This window comes from Pungitius pungitius, chromosome 2 (assembly GCF_949316345.1).
Source record: "Pungitius pungitius chromosome 2, fPunPun2.1, whole genome shotgun sequence".
In the NCBI taxonomy this organism is placed as follows: domain Eukaryota; kingdom Metazoa; phylum Chordata; class Actinopteri; order Perciformes; family Gasterosteidae; genus Pungitius; species Pungitius pungitius.
Genome location: NC_084901.1, coordinates 25,577,322 through 25,599,004, shown reverse-complemented (window position 1 = coordinate 25,599,004; position 21,683 = coordinate 25,577,322). Strand labels below are relative to the sequence as shown.

At 40.9% G+C, this 21,683-nt stretch overlaps 1 long non-coding RNA gene across 1 annotated transcript; it reads left to right on the top strand.

Moving 5' to 3' along the window:
• Positions 1-420: 420 nt before the first annotated feature.
• On the top strand, positions 421-2,793 carry LOC119210683 (uncharacterized). The gene is made up of 5 exons (XR_005119685.2): positions 421-1,212; positions 1,303-1,393; positions 2,030-2,101; positions 2,202-2,223; positions 2,716-2,793. It is a non-coding gene; the product is annotated as an uncharacterized LOC119210683 (long non-coding RNA).
• Positions 2,794-21,683: the final 18,890 nt, after the last annotated feature.

Genomic DNA, 21,683 nt, shown 5'->3' with positions numbered 1-21,683 from the left:
AGCTCATATTATTATCAAAGCATTAATTAAGAACTAACTATAATAAAAATTCTGCAAGAACTTGTATAAATGCAAACACGTGAAATTAGTATCACATGTAATGTGATGTTATGGAATTTAACTATGGCAATTAAGTGAGAGGAGATGGAAAGCTATGATGGCTATACAATTTCAAATATTTCTTGTATGAAGATAGTGGTAAAGAAGAAAATGTATAACAACATCACTCGTGTTTTTATTTTATTTTGTCAATCAAGCCTTTTTTTTGCAATGTCAAGTCACTTCCACACATTCACATTAATGCAGTTTCTAAATGGCTGAAAGGTCATTAGTCTAAATGTAGCAAAAAAAAGTAATCATCCCATATCTATCTGAGCATTTCACTGTGGTTAATTGTGCGAATGACGTCATCAACCGCGCTGGGCCGCTTGTGGATGACGTCATTCACATGCAGCTGCGATCGTATCTTTCGCGCCGAAAGATAACGGCTGGGACTAAGTAAAAAGTAGTAAAAATGGAGACATAGCGAAACGCTGATGTCTCCATTTTTACTGCTTTTTACTACTTGAATGGACTGAGGGTGATGATAGTGGGGCGCATAGTATTTTGGCGATTGACTGTGTCCGGAACTTTTCAGTTCAAGATTTTTTTGCCTCGACTGAACAAAACGAGAAGCTGGTGGAATGGCGAAACGGCCGCCAACCCTGGCCGGTTCACCCAGCCAAAATTATTGACGTGGCAAGTAAGTTATGTTACATTCTATTATGTATATATTACATTAAATTTTGCTCGCACGTAAAGAAGTGTAAAATGGATCTTGTTACCTGACTAGCTTAGCATGCTGGCTGTTAGCTACATTAGCAAACATTAGCTATTTGCTAATGTTAATGTTAAGTCTCTTAATTCGGCAGGGGAAGACTGAGAAGGCTTAAAAAAAGGTAACTGACTGCACCAATTGGTGCTTTAGTTTAAGTTATCTCCCCTCTCTTGTTTCTTAATGTGTATGTTTGTAGGTTTGTAATTGTGTCATCTATGATGATTTAATGTGCTTTGCCAAGATATATGTGCAAGGTGGTGTAACGCAAGTTAATAAGAGTTGGGCTAAAAGTCAGTGTCTTGTGGGTTGACAGTAAAAAGGGAGGGTCTTCCAAAAACAAGCACCAGGAGGGTGAGAAGCAGGAGGAGGGTCATGACAGACTTTCAAAGAACAAGGTACACTACCAGTCTGCATCCTGTGTGTGTGCTGTTACATTACATTACAATACATTCATGGTTCCTCTGTTTCTCCCTCTCCCTCCAAAGGTTGTCGTGAAAAAGAAAAATGTTTCTAAATACGAGACAGGAGGAGGAGGAGATAGTGGATGATGAGGCGCGTCATGACACAAAGAACAAGGTACACTACCAGTCTGCATTCAGTGTGTGTTATTAACTAAGCTATAGAGATTTTTATGTTTGGATAGTTAGTGGTAATATGTAATTTACTTGCCCCACATGCATAAAATTGTTGAAAAGATGTTTTTCTTCTCTAACAAGACTGCGGCAACAACTAAAAACTCAGCGAAACCACAGGTGAATAACATTATGTAGTAAGGATGAGTGTAAACTGTATGCTTTGTAGGATCCAATTATGGCACTTTTCCACTGCATAGTACAGCATGGTACGGCTCGCTTTAAATGGTACCTGGTCTGTTGATGTTCTAAGCGTACCGTAACGGTACTTTAAACGTGACATGAACACACTGAAGTGGTACTTCTGCAGTGGAAAAGCAACTCAGTTAAAGCGAACCGAGCTGTGCCGTACTGAGACGAGTCGTACCACGCAGTGGAAAAGCAAAGCGAGCCGAGGCGTTACATGCAGTGGAATAAATCATGTTTGTGTGCGGGCATACCATCGCTTTTTTACTTGCTATTTTTGTATTTCCTTGCACCTCAAGAAAATGTGATGTGTGTGTATATATAAAATAAACTCTTGCTTACTCCACCTTCATTTTACCCGCCTTTCATAATAATTTTGAAATATTACTTTAAGGTGGGAAGCCAACCAGAGGGGACGGGGAGCAGCTGGTTGCCCTGGACAAAATAAAAAAGGCAGCCATTATTGGTGAGTAAATGCATAATGTGTTGAGAAGGGAAAACAAAACTTTTAAGACTTTATAAGTTCACCACTTTAACCATAGCCTACTTGTATCAATGTATATTAGGCATCAATGGAGACTGGATAAGGTCCCATTATTGTTACTGTATCTGCTTAGCATCTATAATACTAATTCATTGCTTGCTCACTTTTTGATCCCACCTTTCCTTTTCTAAAGCCACATTTCTGGGGTATTGCGCTCAATGTGCTGTAAGGTGTGAAGTCCTCTATTTTGTAGAACATATATTGTTGCAAATAACCTCATGGCATATTGTTGTTGTCTGAAGTGTTCATAAATAATATTCACCCCTCCTTCACCCTTAATCCCCTCTGTCCTGCCTTATTTTGTCTATGCCGGTAATTGATTTGTTTGATTTTAATGCATACCTTCTTCGAGCATGGTGTGTGTGTGTGTGTGTGTGTGTGTAAAACAAAGGTCTTGTTTGCTCAAAGCCCAGCCCAGAGAACACGGAATGTGTTAAAAAGTCAGGATTTGTTAATTCAGAACAGATGGCTGAATGCCATTCGCTCATTATTGTTACAATATTATTATATTGTCTAATTATTTTTGTCTTCTCTAGATGCTACATTGAAGAAATGGCCGGCAGCCAGCCGAGGGCAGATAGGCACAGCTATAAATTCCAAGCTCGCAGAGATGCAAAGATCCATTAAATGATTTTTTTTTTTTGTTGTTGTCATTTTTGTACATTTTGGGCTTTTATTTTTGTTTCCTAGTTTGGATTTTAATAATTTTACTAATGTATAGGTGGACATATGTGCATATATGTTACTATATAGGTACATTTATGCATGTATATATATGTGTACATGTATGCGGGCATACATGTGGGCATATATGCGCCACATATATGCGCATATATGTGGGCATATATGTGGCGCATATATGTGGGCATATATGTGGCGCATATATGTACATATATAATAAAACATATAGGAAAACGGCCAATTTTATATATGTCACATATATCAATTACCTATATCAAAACATATATGTTTATATAGGTTCTTTCCATGTGGGTGCTACTGTGAGCCAGGTAGTCGTGACAGTGAGACACACCTTAAACATTACAAAAGTTATGTTTAGTTTATTTCTTTGATAAATCATTCAGTTTTGACCATTTACGCTGCCTCGTCTCTTTTGTATTGGCGCTTGAGCCAGATTATGACAACCCGAAAATACTTTTTGTGCACTTGTTTTTATTCTGAATACTTAATATATAATAGTATTTTTCGAGACCAAAACTTTTGACCTGGATTTTGCTCTATAGGATGAGACAATTCTAAAAAGGCCAATCGGCCTACCAAAGCCGGAAATACACGTTTTGACTTGCTTTTCTGAGGCCTTCACAAAAGTATTCTCCAGAGTAGTAATCCTCACTCTTACCAACGTGACACTTTGTGTATTGTCCACACACTAAAAGCTGTGGTTTTAGCCTAGTATCTAGTGATTCTATTTCAGGCAAATCTCAAAGTCAATGTTTGCTTTTTTTATATTGATTTCTAACAAATAAACAGATATTTGCACATCAGAACACTCACAGGGGTTCCATTTCCCTAAAGAACTAGTATTTGTCTAGATAGACAAAGTACACAGTAAAATTATCAGAGTAAATTAAACTCAAATTGAAGAAAAATGTACTCTTTTTTTATTAACTTTATTGGATGAAAATTTACTCTATGTGGCATGAAATTAAAATATCTCTGAACTACAGTTGACTCAACATAGAACAAAATTTGTATTTATCAAAGCACACTTTATTTAGAAAAATGTACAATACATCCAAGAATGATTACAACTATATAACCTTACTGTATTCTATGGTCCATTTTGGAATTTTCATTCGTGCATGCTGCATCATAGGAACTGGTATGGCACAATAAACAAACTTCTGTCATCACACTTGTACAACATTTGTATGTCAAATGCTTTGTAACAGAAAACCTCTTTAACATCAACTACATGAGGTCCCTCTTTTGTACATACAACTTTATATGCTAATAATTGCTAATGTAACCAACAATAACCTCTCACCTTTAAGAAGAACTTGGTGGATTTTATGAAAAACTGGCATCTCACAATGAACTCTCAGACAAACAACTAAACCTTACCGATACATATTTCCATGGTGCTTGGCCCATTTGACATTTAAAACCTTGGTTTCTATTGGTACTTGAATAGTTTCAGGCATCGCTTTGCCACAGTCTAGCACATTCAAAGATTCCATTTTACTTCGACCAATTATCACTCTGTTGGAATCAAATGTCTGCCACTTGTATGCTATACGAGTTTGATGTTTCTTTGCCAATGTTTTAGTGACATTTTTTAAGCTTTTTTATGCTTAAATTTGAAGAAATTGTGTTTTGCTTCATAGCGTGTGCACCAGATGTGCAAAAGTGGTCCAATTTTAAGAATACACGTAGGATAATGCACCATGAAATGACGTTTTGGTAGTAGCCTTTTGTTTGGAAATAAATGGTTGAACAATCTATGGTGTTCTGCGATTAGGTGTTTCAAAAAAATAGTTATACCCTTTGATAGCTTTGGTTAAATACTGTGTTAACGATTTGAAGTAAAAGGAGTAGTAAATACCAGTGTTGATCATTTGGACAAACCAAGTCTCCAAAGATGAGTGATTGATTGCGAAGCTAACACCAAGATTGATTTGAATTTAACCCCAATATATTTGAGTCCTCTCCCAACTTGACTGGGGGAGGTTTGTTGTTTTGCTCCACAAAGCTTTTAAAACCAAAACCGCTTTGTATCAACTCAATGAAGCATCCGAGCCCTCAACTCTGCAACCCTTGGATTCACCTTAGTGATATCAATTTCATAGATTGTGGTTTATCAGATCCTGGTTGTAAGACGTGCCAAAGACAAAAGGAGCTTTGAAAAGCTCATCAAATCTGGCAAGTGTGTCTGTCGACTTACAAGGTATTGCACGTTTGTCAATCACAATGAAGTGTCAGGCTTTAATGGCGGACCCGAATGCACGACTCAGGAAACAGGAATACGGGTAAACGGTTTATTGCTTCCAGAATGATGCAGGTAACGATACGCGTCCAACAGGCAGGTAAATGGGGTCGACAAACCGAGGGAATGCTGGAAAGTGAGTCGACATGGAGCTACAACAATCCGGCTGGGAACAAGTGAACACGGGTGAGTTTATATACACGGGGGAGGGGAAGACAACTAGACACAGGTGAGTAACATCAGGGCAATTAATGGTGAGGAACTAATAGGAAGACAAGTTAAGTGAATGGGGGCAAACAGGCAGAAGGCACAATAAGAGCAGAGGCAGGTGTTACAGAAGTACTTGTGAATCAGACTCTTCTGGGTCCCCACAGCTAGCAGGTAGGGTTGAAGACTTTCAGTGATGCTGTCCAGATGACCCTGGATGCTCGTTCCAGTCTGTGACAAAAAAGAATGAATTAGCTGTAAAATGTTCAGTTACAAACAGTTAAAAGAAATTTCTTTGAATAAATGATCTTACTATTATTTGACCATAATCTTAAAGGTGATTGATAAGGGATCAGAACAGTGATGTTTTTCCAGTTTAATTGAACTGTAACCTCACCTTAAGGAATTTCACGAGATGGTTACTGGCTTGTCTGGCTGAAGGTTTTCCTGGTCTCTTGCGGCCATTTGTTGATGGTGGTAGAACGTGGACAATAACCAAAATGGATCACATGTCACTGTCCCATCCTGAAAGTAAAAATTCATGGAGAAATATTCAAGACCATTTTCCAGGTCCGATGTACATTGAGCATTTTGAAGCAGTTCTTGAAGGTCGGCTGTCTGTGTGGGATCCTGGTTTTGTTCCAGGACTTTCTGCTTGTAGAGAGTAGGCCACCTCTTTGTAGCAGCATTACCAAACATTAGACCAAAATCCTGGTCAATCTGAACCGGTTAAACAGAACATTATACCATTATGTAGCACCATGGAAAGCTGTGACGAAAAGAGATCTGAACCGAAAGGCAAAGCTCTCAATCTACCGGTCAATCTTCATTCCTACCCTCACCTATGGTCATGACCGAAAGAACTAGGTCACGGAAACAAGCGGCCGAAATGGGTTTCCTCAGGAGAGTGGCTGGCGCCTCCCTTAGAGATAGGGTGAGAAGCTCAGCCATTCGCAAGGAGCTCGGAGTAGAGCCGCTGCTCCTTTGCGTTGAAAGGAGCCAGTTGAGGTGGTTTGGGCATCTGGTAAGGATGCCCCCTGGACGCCTCCCTTGGGAGATGTTCCAGGCACGTCCAGCTGGGAAGAGGCCCTGGGGAAGACCCAGGATTAGGTGGAGAGATTATATCTCTACACTGGCCTGGAAACGCCTTGGGATCCCCCAGTAAGAGCTGGTAGATGTGGCTCGGGAAAGGGAAGTTTGGGGTCTCCTGCTGGAGCTGTTGCCCCCGCGACCGACCCCGGATAAGCGGTTGAAGATGAGATGAGAGACCATGGAAAGCTTGATAGCATCACCAAAGCTATTGAACATTAGAAAAAATAAATTGTCATGACAGTGACAAGGCAGTAGAATGTTCACATACCAGTCCTTTTATGTCCAGGAATCTTGGGAAAGCTGTGAATATTTCAGAGCACAAAAATCAAGAGGATTGTATAAATATCTAAATTGAAGTTTAAAATAAATTAGATACATTCAATTGTCTTGCATATACAAAATGTGTTGGATTGTCCAAGTTGTTATGAAGCCATAAGTTACTCACCATCAAGATTTCGGTCTTGAGTAAACAAATATCTAGCACACCGAGGTTTTGTTTCTTTAGAAGAAACTCAAACACATCTTCATCAACTTCTGTCTTTGTTTCATCATAGATTTTTAAGTCCACAGTGTGAATGTCAAATTTGCGAAGACAAAATAACAAGAGACAAGCTTAATGATGAATTGGTTGCCTATTTGCAAGTCAAAAGGCCATCTTTAATTTAACATTGTCCTAAAACTGACTTACAGTTTCATAGCAGACCTTTCGTTTTGCAGAGAAAACATTTTCAGTTAGGCAAAACAAATTTAATGCCAAATTAAATTGTCCCAGAGATTAGTGAGTATAATATTTTCACTCACCACAATCCAAAAAGGTTTTGAAGGTTGGTGTTCCCTCAAAACAAATGTACTTTTGACGATCGCTGTACTTCACTCGTACGGCCTGCATCCTTAATGGGAAAAACAATTAACAATAAAAAACTTTAACAACAATTTAGTATGTATAACAGTAAAAGAACCGGTGTACCTCCCAATATTAGAAATACCATGGTATACTAATGTGAAAAAGATGTGATGCTTTAACAATTATTTAATTATAAAAGTAAGACATTTCAACAACGTTTGTATAACACTGTACTAACAGGTCAAAATAACCATTTGGAAAAGCATTAGTTATGCTAAAAAACATCTGTGTTGTAATGTTCACGTTACAACACAGATGTTGCATCAGCCAGTGTGCTAAAAAACTGCAGCCTAAAACAGCAACATCAAATCAACAAATAGGTTGTTAACAGCTCTTTATGGAGTAAAATACACGCGTTAGCGCCAACAAACAGCAGTTTCTTACTGTCTGTTTTCAGAGCCCTTTTCACAGTAAAATGGGCAATTAACGTTACCACAAACAAACGCCAGAAAAAATAGTTTCTTACAATATATTTTCTGAGTAAAAGACGGTCCCTCCACAGTACTAACGTTATAATGTTACACAGAATCAAACAAGACTGCATCTGCTCAGTGAAGTCTGCTGGCTACTGATAACGTAACTGATAGTTAGCTTACTAACTTAACAAATGTGGTGGAAGATTTTGCACAGACAATTGTAAAGTAAGAAACAAAGGCTCCGAGTCAAATATGTCTTTCTCATCCACGGAAACAAGCTCCTGCCTCACCTCGCTCCGTTCCCCTCCAACCAAAACCTTCCTGCCTTTGGTTTTCATTTCTCTGCTGAGCACAATGACAGTTGCCGGTGTCAGGGACTTTCATCCAAAGCGTCACTTGTCACTGACATCAACTTTTTGTTTTTGTTTTTCTACCAGCGAGTGAGAGAGGGAGCTGATGTGGGAAGATTCGGTGGAAAAATGCTAGTAAGGGCAAGGTTGACATGCTGAGGAGATGATTGTTGAGGAGAATCCGGACCGGGAAAGTGAGCCCTTTTAGTTACAGGACCTTGTAAATTATTTATTAGCATCACCTGAGATACTGTTTGTTGGTAGGCATGTTACTTTAACTTTTAGGAAAAACACAACTGTCAAGGCACTAGCTGCTCAGGCGCCGTCTTATGTTAAGTAGCTTATAATACCATATTGCCCTATTAGAGAGCTGTGTTCCATAAATCCTTGGATACTTGTGGCTCTTAGAGACTTAAAAAATTACGATGAGGCCTAGACTGCCAAGGGAATTATTAGGACACACACACTCCTCTCTCTCTCTCTCAATCCATAAGAATTCACATTTAATTAATGCACATCACTTATTCAAAAGATTTTTGTGCTTTCTCGCCTAACAACAGGTTTTCATAGAATGTGGTTCTGTCTGGACCCTGGTCCTGCCTTCTGCCACGGCCGTGCTGACACCTGCTGCTACTATCATTATTATTATTAGTCACTATTATTACTGTCATCATAAAACAACATTACTGATTTTGATTCTTTCCTGAAGTCTGTGTTTTCCCTCCTCACAGATTTCTGTGGATGCTGGTTATATATGAAGGTGGTTACATCTGATAATGGTTGTAGCTGATAGCTATGTTTTTTCCTCCAGTGGTGTTTCATCTGGCTTACTAATATTTGAACCTTTTCTGTCATGTGAATTGAACATACTGTAAATCATTTTTGTTCATTCTGTACACATGACATCCATTGCATTCTGTTTTTAGGGAGTTTTCCCTCTGCCAATATGAGAGTTTGGGGGTTTTGAGGATGTCACATGTGTACATATTGTAAAGCACAAAGAGATTCTTTTCATACAATACATACAATATTGATCACATTACTGCCACTGAGCTTTGTCAAAGATTTTAGAAGCTCAGCACATGGTATCATCACAGGTATTATGTGAGAAACTGAATCCACTGCTTGAAAAATGCTTATGCTGAGAAAACCAAGGCTGTAATTGCAGTCAAATGTTTTACTGGAGAGAAAAGTGATTCTCGTCATTAAGTATTTTTCTCACAAGATTGATTTGACATTGGATAGATACATTTTTACATACTTGTTTTTAGGGCGCGCACTTTGTTAAAACTTTTTATATAAATATTATTCATACATTCATATTATATGAAGGTATGCACTACATATGTTTTCTATGTTATGCAGCTATGCTGTAAAAAGGAAATGCTTGTAGACAGAGGTTGTCCCTTTGAGGGTGTAGGTCCTGCTGTGGTAGGTACAAGTCTTGTGGTCACTTTGATGGGTTCTGTCCAATTTGTCACCCTGATGAAGCCAATCTGGAGGCCAGTGGCGTATCCAGAACATTTTTACTGGGGTGGCCATGGTAGACGGCACTGTCCCCATTTAAGCAGCAATTTAACAGAACCTATATACAACCCGTTACATATACATAAACAATTGTAACAAAACCCAAACAAATCTTAACTCCAAACAAAGTATATACTATGAAGTAATGTTATGTAAACCTTTAAACTTTCATGAACAATAGAGGATTCTAATAATAGTAACAAAGTGCAATAGAGGTAGCTAGTTCTTGCTTTTGCTCATTCTGCTGCTACAAAATGCTTTCACATAGGGCCAAGACCACAAGACAAGACTTAGTCTAATGCAATGCCACCAGACCAAATATAACTAACTTCATAATGTAACCTGTGAAAACTGTACATAAACAGTTGTAACATAAACCAAACAAACCTTAACAACACAAAAACAAGACCATTAGACAAATTCTGGGTTCATCCATCTTACATCAGATGAATTCTCCTGTTTTGGTGATTTGTAGCAAAAGGTTTAAAAATAGATTTGTCCATGTCAAGTGATTTTGCTCTTCTAGACTCAATGCTGAGAACACCTATGTTGCTCAGTCTGTGATAGGGCACAGTGGGTGATTATTATGCTTTTGGAACATCTTATAGAAATGTATCACGTGCGGCTAAGGAGTGGTACAGCACCAGCTGACTGTAACACAGGATGTTGTACACATAAGCGCGTGCATGTGAACTCTGCACCCGACACAGGTAAAATATCACTACATAGGAGTAGAAATCAATACACATGGACTCTCCACCCCTGACACAGGAGTAGATATCAATACATATGAACTCTGAACCCCTCTAGAACAGAGGAAGCCCCCGTCCCCATGTTCCACCCTGTTGTTGTGTATGTGTGATGGATGCGAATAAAAGGCTGTTGTAAAGGAAAGTTCGTCGGAAGTCGACACTGCACACGCTGTGTGGCTGGGCTTCCCCTTTGCAAAGTGAAATATATACGACTTGTCTGTGGTTTGTTCTCACCTCTCGGTAAGGTAGCAGGAATACCTATCAGTCTGTCATCTGTCTCATTGTTGTGCGCAAATGGGTCTTGATGAGTTTAAGAGCGGAGAAGCTGCGCTCACATGCTGCACTGCTTACCGAGAGGGCTATGGCTATCTTGCACAGACGAAAATGTGTGAAAAACATCCTTATGAGGTTCAAGGAACACTGCAAGTTCAACAATATCGGACAAGTTCGGCATTCCACTTTGCTGTTTCATTTGCAAAAGCCTCCTTGTCTGGTGGAGTTCATGACTTAGATCTTCAGTCACTTTGATAAATTTCTCTGCTCTCACAGCCTCAGTACGACCATTACTTTGTTAGTTAAAAATGTAAAATTGGCCCTAAATCAGTTGTTCAGCTGTCAACTGGGGTGGCTACAGGGGGAGCCAATGAACTTCCACGGCCACCCCAGGCCACCCCCCAGAATCGCCATTGCTGGAGGCACCATGTCAGTCTGATAAATCTCAGTCTTCCATTACTGAGAAAGATACAGAAGGTGACAACGACGTTATCTGTTCCACCTTGTTCAAGCAGAAGATATTGCCTAAAGCATTCCAATTGACTGCTAAGTAGTTTTATACCACTGTCTCTTTGAAGTGGTGTATAACACCTGATGAATGTCAAAGGAATATCTCAAAACAGCACACAATGTCAGATGGCTACTTCAACAGATGGCAGTCCGTTCTGCTGACACCTTCATCTACAGTATAATCACTGTCAAACATGTCCTCATACAGTGTAGACTAAACTTTTTGTCACATACTTAACCCGTTTCTATCTCTTTCTCCATAATACTAGGGCCAAGCAATAAATTCCTTCCACATAGATTCATGTCTGCGGAATATAATATTAATATCTGCATGTGCATGTACAAGATGGTCAGATGGTCTGCGGAATATAATATTAATATCTGCATGTGCATGTACAAGATGGTCAGATGGTCTAGCTGATGCAGGGTGGGGGCACAGTCATTTTCAAGCGAGCGCTGCTGCCTGGGGTGACGCCGTGGTTGAAAAGGTCTAACGCATGGCGATTTACACTACCCCACGCCCACTCGGCCGGTTATGGTCCATAGCGCCTTCCACCCCTCCCTGAAAATAAATAAGTAGTAGCGCTAACCAAACGGAAATAAAACAACGAGGATCTCATTCGTCAGGAGCGAGGGAGGTATCAGAAAAAAATGATTCCACAAATTCTTCTTAATCACCCTACTTGGATGAGTTGTACTCATTGGAGTCAGGCAGGGTTGCTTTTGAAAGAAATTAATCGGCAATCAACCTGGTCCCCCTGGTCTAACGCATCAGTGGACTGATTAGGAATAGCATCTACTTTTATAGGGCCTTGAGTCGGACATTTATGGTATGGAGAAATGTTTCTATAGCTCCCCTGAAAAAATGTTCTAGCCCATTCCCATGCAGTGATTTTCGAAAAAGGTATAGCACCACCTATTGGCTCAGGTCAATGCAAAATTTCAACAATTAGATGTCTATCTCCTAGCCTTTTATTCTGATCGACTTCAAGACTGTGATGATAGGTGATTGTGAATATTGGGAGTTTTTGAAAAACGTTGTTGTCATGACGACACGGTCTTCGCATTAAAGTTCAAGCACATCTTTTGAGCCTCGGCAAACTCAAAAACTCTTGAAAAGCTCTGTGAGTGTCCTAGGTGAGGACCTTTACAGACCTTTACTGATGTGGAGTTTTGTTGCAAAAGTTGTAAATTACCTCCATAGCGCCCCCTGGAAATTTTCAACAAAGCAGCACTGGCCCCCTGTTTGACCTACAAGTATGGTGATTTTTGAACAAATGTATTACAGGGAGACTTAAAATAGTATCTGGGGACCATGCTCTAAAACAAACAGGAAGTCAGATATATTTTATTTGGTTAGAATTTTCCCTCAAAATTGACCATGAAAACTCTTAGTCATACTATTATATCCACCTAAAGAATTTAATAATAACTGCAAATGAATACCTCCCACAGATCGCATTCTTTGCCTTGACTGAATGGAGGTGATGGACGTTTTGATTGCACAATTGCAAGAGAGCAATTTTGAATTTTGTGAAAAACACGTTTTTGGCAATTTCGCTGAACCTGATTGTCACGAAACTTTCGGTGGATCATTATTGGTTCCATGTGCCCTTGATATATAAGAATAGTGCTGATAGCTTATTGTTTTGATAAGATATGGGCTAATTAACTTCGCAAGGGTTGTGATTTAATCTGGCAAGATTTATAACTTCCAAATGACTGCCCTCACCAAAATTATAGCATGTGTAAACATTGAAGCCCTGAACACCCCCTAATTCTTTTCACAATATAATAGGGGGTGCTGCAATTAATAGTTGAAAAGCTGCGTTTTTGGCCTATTTTCATGATTTCTTACGGTTGTAAAAGACCAAACTCCTCCCAGGGATTAAACCAAAATCGCGCAATGTGATCTTGAGACCTTAGTTTGGAAATTCAATTTTTAGAGCCTATGTGTGTAGGGAGCATTTTCAAAAAAACATCAATATCGCCATGAACGATGAAGTTGTTTTGAACATCCTCTGCTGAGCCTTTTTTGTGATGGAGCTGATGTTCAGCTCACACTAGATGTCCTGGGTAATGATGGAGCCCAGGAAACGGAGGGACTCCACAGTGTTGACGGGGGAGTCACACAGGTGGTGGGGCTGCGTACTTCCCTAAAATTGACCAAAGTAGTGAAAGATTTTGAAGATAACCATACATTTCATGTATGGTATTTTGAGAGACTTTAATTTTGGAATGGTAGATCAGAATGTCCTGGTTATATGTTGACAGAAAAGGCCTAAGACCATGATAATGTTACAGAACCCAAAATTGTGTCTGTACAAATAGACCATGATGGACTCCGCGAACCTTTTTAAAACCCAGCCACGAGACCCTTGGAACGGTTTTGGGATACTCAGCCGCCTGCCTGCCCGCAACATTTGGATGCCACGGCCCACTCCTGCCTTCAAATTTCATGTTGGAGTAGCGACCCACAGGCACCTGAGAGCTTTCCATTTGACGTTCCAGATGCCGTTTCGGTCTGCAGACCGGTCGACTTCTCGCCGCCTGACTGCCCTATGCGCCGTTCTCCAGATACTCAAGCCCAGATGTTCATAAAAGTCTGATGGTTTCCTTATCCTTCACTACTTAGCGGTGGAGCATGTGTCCTGTGGAATGTTAAGGTTCTCGTTTTCCCTTCTTCTCCTCTGCACCCAGAAAATAAACACATGAACTATAAGGTCCGGGGCCTCCACAGGCTGTTTCAAGTGGGGTATGTATGTTGGGGCGAAGGGATGAGGTTGGCTGGAGTGGTTAGAGTGGGAGTGTGGTGAGAAAAAATTGAGAACAGCTGTGACCTATTTTTCTTCTCTTTCCATCTTTCTCTGGTTCTCTAGACAGTTTTTTAGTAACTTTACTGCCATCATCTTGAAGGTCAAAGCCAGTTTTTGCTATTATTAAAAGCAAGAACTATCCAGTTATTTACACACACACACACTACCATTTATAGGCCATATTTGTCTTCCAGCCACATACACATCTGGATTTGCTAGAGCTGCAGTGGAAGGAATGTGCAGTGTGTGTGTGTGTGTTTATTTCCACAGAATATCTCATCTTTGCATGTTAATACATTTAAATGCAGCATGTGCTTTTTCCTTTTCTCTTTGGCTTCCAGAATACAAACATCGTATTGAATGTTTGTTATACCAGTGCATGAGCCTGTTAGGAAGCGGTCGGTTGCTCGGGATGTTTTCAAACGACGCACACATTAATTTCGATGTAAGGGGCTGAAGGGCAGAATATTGGAGGGAGTGTTCCAGCCAAAAGCCTTCAATCCACTCCATCAGGGGACTTGTGATCAGGTGTGCCTGAGAGACACATATCGGACAATTTTCTCCTGGCTACTGAAATGTAATACACAACGTTTGGTGGCTACAACTATTTTGTGCTGAAAGGCAGCTTACTATTAATAATTTCGCTGGCAACTGTATTATAAAAGCATTAAGATAAGCTACGCAATGGAACCAACACCACCTTGGAACTGTAACATTATTGAAGTACAGCCTCTTGTACCTTATTCCCTGTAACACGTCCTGCTTACAATGGCATATGTTTGACAAGTAGAAGTGGTCATGTGATATTCATTTTAAGCAATTGTAGTACGGATGGAAACCATATCTAAAAGGATCCTGAGATGCTGTGTGGACAGGTTTTTGTTTTAATGGAACATGTATTTTTGGATGTAGCCTTAGTACTACCCCATTGCAGCTCAAATGATGAGAATCCAGAGTAACTATGATCTTTGCATGCTTAACCAGGCCTAGGACAATGTTGAGGTTGGGGGTGTTATCCTGCCTAATTCTTCATGTTGGGAAAATAGACTCGGATCAGAATAGCACCCAAAAATCTTTGCAGGGGGTTGTTTAAGGGAAATCAAAAGGCAACTCTGATCCCCTGCTAGTAGTACACACACGGGGGAGGGGGGGGGACATTAAAATGTAAATGTATCATAGAGCACGCTCAATGAATTTCACACTACCACATCCACCCCTACCCTTCTGCTTTATCACTTCCAGCGAGTGGGGGTTGGGTGAAGGATGTTAAACTGGTCCAGGAAAAAACACAGTGGCTGTTAAAGCTATATTAGTAGGAAATGCCTCTGTTTCACACCTTTCACTTCCCAGGCCATAACAGCTCTATACTGTATGGGTGTTTGTGAAGGCGATGTGCACCATGTGATACCTTGTGTGTATGTGGCAGTTGCATTTGCTGTGAAGTGTGAGCAATGTCCAAGGGCAAAGCCAGCCTCAGGGATTGACAACTAGAGAGACTCTGGTCGGCTGAGAGCCACTGAATGAAGCCAATAGGATTATGGCAGCAATGTGACCTTCACAGATGACATAAATGTTGCTGGTTTACTGTTTTCGTTCAGTCTCAACACTGAGATCACAGAGACGGAGGACACAGGATGTGTGACTCAATGGCTGCTATTCTTTGAAGCTAGCCTGCTCCAGACCAAGCTAAGATTAATCCTGCAGTCTCATGTTTTAAATTGGCTGCCGCTGTGATCCGAAACAAATGTGTTCCATTGTTTTCTGAATGTGTTAGGATTTATTTCATCAGTTTGATCTTAGACCCTACTACCCCTACTAAATTTCGTGGACCGGATAATAAGCACGTCGCAATAACGGCGGGGGGTAGTAGTCGTTGCGAGCGGGCAGACCGACCGAGGGGGCGGGCCTATGTGGGGGTGGGTGGTTGTCCACTGGTGGCTGAAACTGCGCAGTCAAAAGTGAACAATTGTAAACATGATGAGGGGGGTATATAATGTCCCATTCACCTGTGGCAATGCGCTTTTTATATGCCGAAACTGTAAATATATGCACTATTTACCGTACTGTCAGATGTGTGTTTGGCACTGAAGTCCTTATCTATATCTTTATTACCTTCCCTGGCCACAGAAGAATGTGTTACATCAAAGAAGATTTTCACATATGCTCATATAAATGGGTTATTGGTAGGGATGTAATGATGCACTCAACTCACGATTCGATATGGTTCACAAATTTTTGTCCACGATATGATTTTCTCACGATTTTCTTTTTTAATCAAAATGAGCTACAAACCGAATCAAATTATTTCATTTGTAGGAAATAAATCTTAGAGGTGCTTCCTTTTAGAGAAACTCTGTAAAAACATTTTGTGTGCTCTTATAAAAAGTTCAACTTAGATGGTCATCTTAAACAACAAAATACATGATAAATACCTCTTTTCTTTTGAAACAATCTCACAAGTAAACCGGTGTTAACTGGTGTCATTCAATGTCTTAACAATAGAAAATACAACGGACCAAAAGAGTAGGTCCTTTCTTTACAGAAACACTGTTTTTGTGTTTAGTAAAATAGTGCAACTGAAGTAGTTATTAAATTAAATTATTTGAATAGGAATGAATAACTGGATTTTTAAAAACAAATCCCACATCAAAATAATAACATCAAAACTCTCTTCAAATAAACTGGTTTGTGTAAGCTTGAAACTTTCGGGTTTCTCTTGAGGAAGATCAACATGTCAACATTCTCAGGCCGAGGCTGAGATCTGTGAGGTTTCAACATCCCCTTGTTAGATAATTAAAAAAGAGCGCGAACGAACGCATCAGAGGCACGTGTTCAAAAATTGGAAGCCTGGATGGGGACGTCTGGAAGAATTCAGCCAAACAACTTCTCTCGTTCTGGTAGATCTATTCGTCAGATCCCAGGTCAAGTATAAGCGCTGCGTTTGCAAAGGCAGGAGCAATCCTGCCGGCTCGCAGGCCGGAAGAACACACTTTTATAACCCGAAAGACAAAGAAAAGATTCCTATTGGCCCTAAGCTGCCGTAGGGGAGGATCTTCCTCCCCCCGCATCTAAATGTGGCAATACGCACTTCCTATGACACTCCAAAAGGAATAATAATCTCCAGCAACGCCACTTGGGATAGGCCCAAGACCATTCTTATTAAGGCACGCAGAGCCGTTCACCAAATCAGGGGTCAGAGACCATAAGATAATTATAAAAATATAGTTTTATTTGTTTAATACCCTTTTAAAATGGCAATATGTTCTGCGATAAGGAGTTTGAGGACTATAAAGAAAACAATAAACAAACAATTCAAATCAATAAACCAGCATGCATAAGATGTAAACAAATTCAAACAAAACAATTCAAATCAATAAACCAGCATGCATAATAAAGAAAATGCAAACAAAAAAAAAGGAAAAAAACCCACATGTAATATGTCCAACAATTCACCCAATATAGAGAGCCACATTTGTACCAGTTCTTCAGGTTTTTAGCCGGTATCAAGAACAGTCTCAGTGAGGGGGGAGCGCGCCGGGGAAGGTTGGCCCATTAATTGGTCGTGGCACCAGGATAGCCCCACAACAGCATGTCCAAGGCTGCAGCCCGGTCCAGCTATGCGAATCACAGGTCAAGCTGCCCACAGACCCCGGCGGTGGCACCCACCTTGCGCACACACTCACAGACAGCGGCCCACACGAGACACCGAACACCAGCAGTCCAGGCATACATCCAACCACACGGGGACATCCATGACCCAGACAGGGTCGCGCACCACAGCAGAATGTTGACCTAGGGCAGCGGCCAAAACGTAAAGCACGCCTCCCGGACACGTCTACACAGACACCCAGCAGGAGAAGACAACAGGACGAGTCCTCACACCAGAGGCTTAAGTAATATACCCGCCTCTCCCAATCAATTAGAATTAGCCCCAGGTGTGCTGGTCCACACCCCTGTGTACAGGAAAGAGGGAGGGGAAAACCCTCATCCGGTCACATAAAGATCCGGTCACATTCAATGTCCAGACCACCTTGCCTAACGTAAACAATGAAAAAAGTGTGGATGTTGGATCGTGTGGTGTGAACCCCCCATTATCTTACACATCTGCTGGTTGACCCGCTGACCTTGCTTCCTCAGTCAGGACAGAAACCGATCCCATTATCAATACACACAGAGAAACTTCTGTTTGTCCGTGCGGGTCCCGACTCTTAAATCAAGTCCAGACAGGAACCCCCATCTTGCCAGACTGTCTCGGCCTTGCTAGGTACATCCTGCTTGGTCTCTGACTTTGAAATCTTCAGCAAAACAGGGCAAAGATTTTCTAACTCAGCACTAAGAAAAAGCTTTTGATTATCACCCTGTGGTTGAAAAGACCCTTTCACTAGGGACAGAGGTAGCTGGGGTGGTGAGGTAAGCCTTTGCTAAAGAGGAAAACAGTGGGTAAAACTTATTGTTCTCCTAACACCATTTGAGTGGGCAGCTTGTGAGGGAAATAGACATTTCACTTCTGTATCTGACAATTTCTGCCTCAATCCCACACACATCTTCCAATGCAGTCTTCTTGAGAGGTGGTTGTTGAAGGCCTGCATCTGCCTATGTCGGCAGGCAGCTCTGCTGCATGTGTAGAGGCAACTGTGTCTGTTACACCTCCAAATTCCTCCACAGGCGAATTGGTCTGTAAACAGCAAGACAAGAACTTAGAAATATATATAATTCATATCTGCACAACTATTTAAAAATAATATGTGTATATATATATATAATTATATAAAGGCAAATAATTGTGCAGGAGAGGTAAACAATACTAAAGGGCTTAAATAAAATCATCCCATCACTAAAACAGATCAACCAATAGAAAAAGGAAAAAAAACAAGGAAAAAACACAGGCAAAACGAGAAAACAACAAGGACACAGATCAGTATGAAAATAAGTATAAAACACAGACCTGGCCTTAACGCAAAGGCAACACTAGTACCACTATTAGTAATTGAAAGTAAAATAAGTACCTGGTTGTGCATATGCACAGCTTTCTCTTTCACCCTCTGGAACACATCCTGGCGCTGATCTTCGGTAAGATGAGGTAGAGAGCGGAATCTGGGGTTGAGTTTTGTTCATCGCTTAGCACGGTGGTGACTGTCTTCAAAGGTTTGAAAAGTTTCATGATGTCCTCGGCATCACGGATGTCCAAGTTGTCCAGTGTGTTGATTTCACGGGCGTTACGACAGACTTCTGGGCTAAGCAGAGCAGCAGCCACCGCCAGTTGCAGTTCTAGATATCGTTCCAACATGTCCAGGCTGCTATTCCAGCGTGTTTTAACGTCCACAATCAGCTTGTGCTCATTGATGTCCGGGCCAAGCAGTAGTTTTTGCTTCGCAGCTGTTGTGGAAGATTTTCTCATGCAATTGGGAATCAGTTGAAAAGTCTCTTGTGAATCAAAGTTGCATTTTCCGTTTATTTCTTGCAAGGAAGAAGAGGTCTGCAACAGCTATACATTGACAGGCAGTGGCAAGCTTCTTCTTAATGTTTGAGAGGAACACGGCTATATTTATACATTGGCAGGGTTAACACCTTGGTTTTGTTATGCTAAAGAGTTTGAGACAGGCAAGGAGGTCCCAGACCTGAAGGGAAATTCAAGGTGCTTACAACAGATGTTTGATTAGATCTAGGACAATAGCCAAAGAAATTCACACCTTCTCCTTCCTCCACGTAGCGGTGTTATGCAAAGACAAATGGGATCAAAGAGGAGAGGTACTCTGAGATTCTTCTGCTCAGATAGTTCCCACAGCTGGTGTCTTGGAACTTCCTCAGAATTAAAGTCACGATTGGTTTTAGACATTAATCTAATAAAACATTTTGGCATCATTATATTTTGCCATTACACAGCTAACACAGCAGTGGCTGTCTGGCTCCCGTGGAAGAAGTTCACAATCCGCCGGATCCGACCAAGCAAGCGCGCGATGGGCCTGGGTGGCTAAATTGGTGTGGGCGAAACACTTGACGTGTGGTGCCAGCCCGGCTTTCCTCACTGCCACATCCATGTTCCTCCCATTATCGCTGACTACAGCGATACTTTGTTGTCTTTCCAGCTGCCACCGCCTCCTTTAGCACTTCGCCTATGTTAGCCCCAGTATGTGACTACAAAAGAGGTCGCGTTTGAAGCACAAAGCTAGCCATCTCCCACTCGGTATTGATCACATGAGCAGTTATAGTGATATAACTTTGTGTGGCTCTAGACACAGTATCAGCCCTCCGGAGAACCTCAACCACATGAGCTCTTACCTCCCGGTAGAGTTTGGGCACGACCACCTGGCTGAAGTGCTGTCGTGATGGGACGCGGTATATTGGCTCCAGCGTGTTCATCAACAGCCGAAAGCCCTCATTTTCAACGATGGAAAATGGCCTTAAATCTTTTCCAATGAAATAACCAATTGCCCTGGTAATTTCTTTGGCGTTGTTATGGGGGAGAGAAGATGCAAAGCCTCTTGTCAGGGTGGTTTGCCCCCTCGGCAATTTTCGCTCAGGCGTAACGTTACTTTGCTTGTCACTGTGGTGGCGGCTAAAATGCTGCTGCATGTTGCTTGTCTTGCCGTTATAGGTTAGCAGTCTCTTGCAATATTTACATGCTGTTTTGGTTTTGTCCATCCATTTCTCACCAGTTATATTTGTGTATGTGGGGAATCCGAAATGCGGCTACACAGGTGATTTAAAACCGCTCTGTGTATCCTCTATTTCAAAGTTGTTGCCTACCGTGCCCACGTCTCCCCTCCTTCTGTGCCCCATACATGACTTGACGTCTGACGTTGACAAATTAATCACCAGTGATGTAAAGATGACGTAATCTATAAAAAAAAATAATAAAAAAAGATATCCTACTTGCCTCGCATTCGCGAATCATTTTTTCTGCCAGCCGGTCATCACGCATTTGTACCGATTTTTAATCGTGTCACGATATATCGTTACATCCCTAGTGATTGGGTTTGATGTGCAGTGCTGGAAAATGAAGAGGCCAGTTTCTGCAGGTGGATTAGTCTGTAGCTGTCCCACCATTAATCCCTTCCATCACAGACCTTCCTTGGTTTATAACAAGGGCCAATTCCTCAGATAGGTTGAAGCCGGTATGGTGCTGGTACTCCCCCGCCTCCCCCTTGTAAGTTATTTCTACACCATTTGCAAACTGTTAATGCACTTATCAGCAATTTTTTAAAATATTTTATCTTGACCTGTTGCTAACCAAAATTGCAGGATGTGTAAACATTGAACCCCTGAACACAGCCTAATTCTTTCATAATTTTTGCAGATTAGGGGGCGCTGCATTTAATCATTAAAGATGTGCCTTTTTGGCATATTTTCATAATTTCTTAAATTGTAAAAGACTCAACTCCTCCCAGGGATTAAACCCAATTCTTTTCAAATCCACGCAGTGTGCTCTTGAGACATTAGGCTCTAAAAGTTGCATTTTCCCAGAAGAAATATAAAACTATGTGCGTAGGGAGCAATTTACAAAAACACCTTTTGAATAATTTCGAAGGAAGTTGGGTCATGTATGGTATTTTGAGAGGCTTTTATTTTGGGATGGAACATCAGAATGTCCTGGTTATCCATAAGTGTCACCTTGGGGATCTGTACTGTATCAACCTGACGTGGAATGGTCATGAAAGTATTAATTGTTTCCTTTTAAATCTAATCTGAAAATGACAAAATGTAGTCTGG